The sequence below is a fragment of the Leptodactylus fuscus genome, chromosome 1 (genome assembly GCF_031893055.1).
Source record: "Leptodactylus fuscus isolate aLepFus1 chromosome 1, aLepFus1.hap2, whole genome shotgun sequence".
NCBI lineage: Eukaryota > Metazoa > Chordata > Amphibia > Anura > Leptodactylidae > Leptodactylus > Leptodactylus fuscus.
In genome coordinates, this window is record NC_134265.1 from 35,639,185 (window position 1) to 35,645,691 (window position 6,507).

A 6,507-nucleotide genomic window follows, 5' to 3' on the forward strand; every position below is an offset into this window, starting at 1 on the left:
CTTCCTGGGTTAAGCAGGTGACATTTAATTGAGAGTTAACATTACCCCTAATCATGTTGCCGGCCAATGGATATTCTTGTGTAAACACTGTAGAGAAGAAGGCATTTAATACTTGTGCTCTTTCCTCATCCTCCTCCACCATTACACCCAGATTATTTTTGAGAGTGCCGACATTGTCAGTTTTTATTCTCTTATTATTTATGTAATTGAAGAATAATTTTGGATTACTTTTACTTTCCTTGGCAATTTTTCTCTCAGCCTCAATCTTCGCCTCCTTTATTTGTTTTTTGCACAATTTATTTTTCTCTGTTATAGTTTTTTAATGCTGTGTCGCTACTCTCTTGTTTTAGTACTTTAAATGCTTCCTTTTTATCCCTCATTGCATTCTGTACTGTTTTAGTTAGCCATATTGGTTTTCTATGATTTCTAGCCCGCTTATTCCCATAGGGTATGTGTTTTCTAGTGCTCTTATTTAGTATATTTTTGAAGATGTCCCATTTAGTTTGTGTTCCCGTCACGTTGAGGACATTGTCCCAGTTTATGCTGCTAGGCTCCTCTCTCAGCTGGTTAAAATTTGCCTTCCTGAAGTTTAGTGTTTTTGTACCCCCTCTAATGAACGTCTTCTTAATGTGTACAAGAAAACTTATTCTGTTATGGTCACTATTACCCAGATGTCCCCCAACCTCCACTTTTGATAGTGTGTCAGGTTCATTTGTTAAAATTAGGTCTAAAAGGGCCTGGCCTCTTGTTGGGTCCTGCACTAGTTGCGATAGGTAATTGTCTTTTATTACTGACAAGAACCTGCTCCCTTTGTTGGATCTGCAGGTTTCTGCCTCCCAGTTGATATCTGGGTAGTTGAAATCCCCCATAATAATGACTTTATTCTGCTTTGCGGCCTCATCTATTTGTTTTATTAGTACATTTTCAGCTTCTTCCATTATATTTGGAGATTTATAACAAACCCCTATCAGTATTTTATTATTTTTTGTTCCTCCCGTAATCTCCACCCATAAGGACTCCACATAATCATTTTCCTCCCAGATGTCCTCACGCAGGACTGGCTTAAGGCCGTTTTTTACGTATAAGCAAACCCCTCCCCCTTTCTTATTTGTACGCTCCTTTCTAAACATACTGTACCCTTGTTTATTTACAGCCCAGTCATAGCTAGAGTCCAGCCATGTCTCACTTACCCCCCACCATGTCATAATTGTCTTCCAACATCATCACTTCTAGTTCCTCCATCTTGTTAGTAAGACTTCGGGCATTCGTATGCATACATTTCATAGATTTATCTTCCCTACTCTTCCACTGCCTACTGACTGCTCTAACCCGACCCCCTGCTCCACCCCCAGTTTCAGTATCTAGCCCTCTTTCCATTTCTACACTATCTTGCCCTCTACATGTTACCCTCTCCCCCCAGTACCTAGTTTAAACACTCCTCCAACCGTCTAGCCATCTTCTCTTCTAATTCTAATGAGCCATCCCGGCTTAAGTAAACCAAAGGCACGCAGCTGCCTCGTGCCTGACTCTGCTGCCCAGCCGGAGCTCGGTTTCTGGAAGCCGCCACCCATTCGCCCCCTCCCCTTTCGTTTTATGCTAATGCCCTTGCTGCACTGCATCTTGGAAATGCCTAGCCGGGAACATTTGAATGCAGGCAGCGGGGTGTCGGGGCGAGGAATGGAGCGCAGCCTGTGCTACGGCCGCCTACCGAGGAAAACGCATGCGGTGTGGCATTGCACCATGCGGACCTCTGTTGGCCAAGGGCCAATGCCTCCCCAATGCGGCAGGGCTGCGGGGGAGGGGCGCTGGCCTAGCAGTCGGTGAATAACTCATACTTACCTGGCAGGGGAGATACCATGATCATGAAGGTGGTTCTCCCAGGGTGAGGCTCATCCATTGCACTCCGGGTGTGCTGACCCCTGCGATTTCCCCAAATGCGGGAAACTCGACTGCATAATTTGTGGTAGTGGGGGACTGCGTTCGCGCTTTCCCCTGATTTTCTCTGGTTGAAAGACAGTGCTCGTTCCTTGCTTCCTCTCGCTTGCTAGTTTGTTGCTCGATGCTGCGTACCTGTGCAGTACACTCAGATGGTTAGACTATCGCAACCGGGTTGCTGGCAGAGAGGCACGCTGCTGCTGCCGCCGCTGCCACAGTGTAAGCAAAGCATTCCAGGTGGCCTTTGTCTCCCTCTAGTGGATGAGTGACAGTCCACTCATTCAGTCACACCGTTGGAACGTTAGAGTTTCAACTGTTATGGTGATGCAGCAAGTTCTCCGCTTCAGGCCTGAACCCGCCGCTTTCCATACCTGCCATTCATAGTTACATAGTAGATGAAGTTGGATAAAGACATGAGTCCATCAAGTCCAACCTATAGCCCTACAATCCCCTACAGTGTTGATCCAGGGGAAGGCAAAACCCCCCATGAGGCTCATGCCAATTGCCCTATTTCAGGGGAAAAAATTCCTTCCCGACTCCAAATCTGGCAGTCAGTATAAAACCCTGGATCAACGTGTCCTTAAAATCTAGAGACCATAACCCATTATATTTTTCTCTTCAAGAAAGGCATCCAGGCCCACTTTGAACTTGTTCAGTGAATCCGCCATCACCACTTCCTGGGGCAGAGACTTCCAGAGCCTCGCTGTTCTTACTGTGAAGAATCCCCTTCTATGTTTCTGGTGAAACCTTCTCTCCTCCATACGTAGTGGATGTCCTCTTGTCACTGTCACTGGCCTAGGAGTAAAAAGATCCTTAGAAAGTTCTTTGTATTGTCCCTTCATGTATTTGTACATTGTTATTAGATCTCCCCGTAGACGTCTTTTCTCTAAGCTGAATAACCCCAAGTTTGTTAATCTATCGTTGTACTCCAGTCCACCCATTCCCCTAATCATTTTGGTTGCCCGTCTTTGCACTTTTTCAAGTTCACGTATGTCTTTCTTGTATATCGGGGCCCAAAATTGTGCACAATATTCTAAGTGTGGCCGTACCAGTGATTTGTATAGAGGCATAACTATGTCCTTGTCATGAGAATCTAGACCTCTTTTGATGCATCCCATAATTTTATTTGCCTTGGCAGCAGCTGCCTGACACTGGTCATTAAAGGTAAGCTTGCTGTCCACCAAAATCCCTAAGTCTTTTTCATTGACAGTCTTACCCAGTAATTTACTATTTAGTACATAGTCATACATTTTATTACGTCGCCCAAAGTGCATTACTTTACATTTGTCAACATTAAACTTCATTTGCCAAGTCTCCGCCCATGCTTCCAGTTTCCTTAGATCCCCTTGTAATATTCTACTATCCTCCTCATTATTGATTACCCTACAAAGTTTAGTATCATCTGCAAATATAGACACCCTGCTTTGTAAACCCTCTACCAGGTCATTAATAAAGATGTTAAACAAGAGAGGACCTAATACTGACCCCTGCGGCACCCCACTGGTGACTGTGGCCCCGTCTGAATATTTACCATTAACAAGTACCCTCTGTTTCCTATCAGTGAGCCAGTTGCTAACCCAAATGCATATGTTTCCCCCCAGTCCCAACAATCTCATTTTGCATCCCAACCGTTTATCTGGAACAGTATCAAAAGCCTTTGAAAAGTCCAGGTACACCACGTCTACTGCATTAGCCATGTCCAGTCTTGAACTGACCTCCTCATAGAAGCTGATCAGATTAGTCTGACAGGACCGATTCCTCATAAACCCATGCTGATTGGGTGTTATAAGATTATTTACATTGAGATACCCCAGGATAGCATCTCTTAGAAAGCCCTCAAATATCTTTCCCACCACAGAAGTTAAACTTACTGGCCTATAGTTTCCAGGTTCCCTTTTACACCCCTTTTTGAAAATTGGCACCACATTTGCTATTCGCCAATCCTGTGGAACAGACCCAGTCATTACTGAATCCTTAAATATTAGATACAAGGGTCTATCTATGACCATGCTTAATTCCCTCAGAACTCGGGGGTGTATACCATCTGGACCGGGCGATTTCTCTATTTTAGTGTTTTGCAGGCGGCGCTGCACTTCTTCCTGGGTTAAGCAGGTGACATTTAATTGAGAGTTAACATTACCCCTAATCATGTTGCCGGCCAATGGATATTCTTGTGTAAACACTGTAGAGAAGAAGGCATTTAATACTTGTGCTCTTTCCTCATCCTCCTCCACCATTACACCCAGATTATTTTTGAGAGTGCCGACATTGTCAGTTTTTATTCTCTTATTATTTATGTAATTGAAGAATAATTTTGGATTACTTTTACTTTCCTTGGCAATTTTTCTCTCAGCCTCAATCTTCGCCTCCTTTATTTGTTTTTTGCACAATTTATTTTTCTCTGTTATAGTTTTTTAATGCTGTGTCGCTACTCTCTTGTTTTAGTACTTTAAATGCTTCCTTTTTATCCCTCATTGCATTCTGTACTGTTTTAGTTAGCCATATTGGTTTTCTATGATTTCTAGCCCGCTTATTCCCATAGGGTATGTGTTTTCTAGTGCTCTTATTTAGTATATTTTTGAAGATGTCCCATTTAGTTTGTGTTCCCGTCACGTTGAGGACATTGTCCCAGTTTATGCTGCTAGGCTCCTCTCTCAGCTGGTTAAAATTTGCCTTCCTGAAGTTTAGTGTTTTTGTACCCCCTCTAATGAACGTCTTCTTAATGTGTACAAGAAAACTTATTCTGTTATGGTCACTATTACCCAGATGTCCCCCAACCTCCACTTTTGATAGTGTGTCAGGTTCATTTGTTAAAATTAGGTCTAAAAGGGCCTGGCCTCTTGTTGGGTCCTGCACTAGTTGCGATAGGTAATTGTCTTTTATTACTGACAAGAACCTGCTCCCTTTGTTGGATCTGCAGGTTTCTGCCTCCCAGTTGATATCTGGGTAGTTGAAATCCCCCATAATAATGACTTTATTCTGCTTTGCGGCCTCATCTATTTGTTTTATTAGTACATTTTCAGCTTCTTCCATTATATTTGGAGATTTATAACAAACCCCTATCAGTATTTTATTATTTTTTGTTCCTCCCGTAATCTCCACCCATAAGGACTCCACATAATCATTTTCCTCCCAGATGTCCTCACGCAGGACTGGCTTAAGGCCGTTTTTTACGTATAAGCAAACCCCTCCCCCTTTCTTATTTGTACGCTCCTTTCTAAACATACTGTACCCTTGTTTATTTACAGCCCAGTCATAGCTAGAGTCCAGCCATGTCTCACTTACCCCCCACCATGTCATAATTGTCTTCCAACATCATCACTTCTAGTTCCTCCATCTTGTTAGTAAGACTTCGGGCATTCGTATGCATACATTTCATAGATTTATCTTCCCTACTCTTCCACTGCCTACTGACTGCTCTAACCCGACCCCCTGCTCCACCCCCAGTTTCAGTATCTAGCCCTCTTTCCATTTCTACACTATCTTGCCCTCTACATGTTACCCTCTCCCCCCAGTACCTAGTTTAAACACTCCTCCAACCGTCTAGCCATCTTCTCTTCTAATTCTAATGAGCCATCCCGGCTTAAGTAAACCAAAGGCACGCAGCTGCCTCGTGCCTGACTCTGCTGCCCAGCCGGAGCTCGGTTTCTGGAAGCCGCCACCCATTCGCCCCCTCCCCTTTCGTTTTATGCTAATGCCCTTGCTGCACTGCATCTTGGAAATGCCTAGCCGGGAACATTTGAATGCAGGCAGCGGGGTGTCGGGGCGAGGAATGGAGCGCAGCCTGTGCTACGGCCGCCTACCGAGGAAAACGCATGCGGTGTGGCATTGCACCATGCGGACCTCTGTTGGCCAAGGGCCAATGCCTCCCCAATGCGGCAGGGCTGCGGGGGAGGGGCGCTGGCCTAGCAGTCGGTGAATAACTCATACTTACCTGGCAGGGGAGATACCATGATCATGAAGGTGGTTCTCCCAGGGTGAGGCTCATCCATTGCACTCCGGGTGTGCTGACCCCTGCGATTTCCCCAAATGCGGGAAACTCGACTGCATAATTTGTGGTAGTGGGGGACTGCGTTCGCGCTTTCCCCTGATTTTCTCTGGTTGAAAGACAGTGCTCGTTCCTTGCTTCCTCTCGCTTGCTAGTTTGTTGCTCGATGCTGCGTACCTGTGCAGTACACTCAGATGGTTAGACTATCGCAACCGGGTTGCTGGCAGAGAGGCACGCTGCTGCTGCCGCCGCTGCCACAGTATAAGCAAAGCATTCCAGGTGGCCTTTGTCTCCCTCTAGTGGATGAGCGACAGTCCACTCATTCAGTCACACCGTTGGAACGTTAGAGTTTCAACTGTTATGGTGATGCAGCAAGTTCTCCGCTTCAGGCCTGAACCCGCCGCTTTCCATACCTGCCATTCATAGTTACATAGTAGATGAAGTTGGATAAAGACATGAGTCCATCAAGTCCAACCTATAGCCATACAATCCCCTACAGTGTTGATCCAGGGGAAGGCAAAAACCCCCATGAGGCTCATGCCAATTGCCCTATTTCAGAGGAAAAAATTCCTTCCCGACTCCAA

At 45.2% G+C, this 6,507-nt stretch overlaps 2 non-coding genes across 2 annotated transcripts; both read left to right on the forward strand.

Annotated features, from left to right (window-relative positions):
• The first annotated feature begins 1,831 nt into the window (after positions 1 to 1,831).
• Positions 1,832 to 1,995, forward strand: LOC142190695 (U1 spliceosomal RNA). The gene has a single exon (XR_012714377.1). It is a non-coding gene; the product is annotated as a U1 spliceosomal RNA (small nuclear RNA).
• Positions 1,996 to 5,861: 3,866 nt separating this feature from the next.
• LOC142190697 (U1 spliceosomal RNA) lies at positions 5,862 to 6,025 on the forward strand. The gene has a single exon (XR_012714379.1). It is a non-coding gene; the product is annotated as a U1 spliceosomal RNA (small nuclear RNA).
• The last annotated feature ends 482 nt before the right edge of the window (positions 6,026 to 6,507 follow it).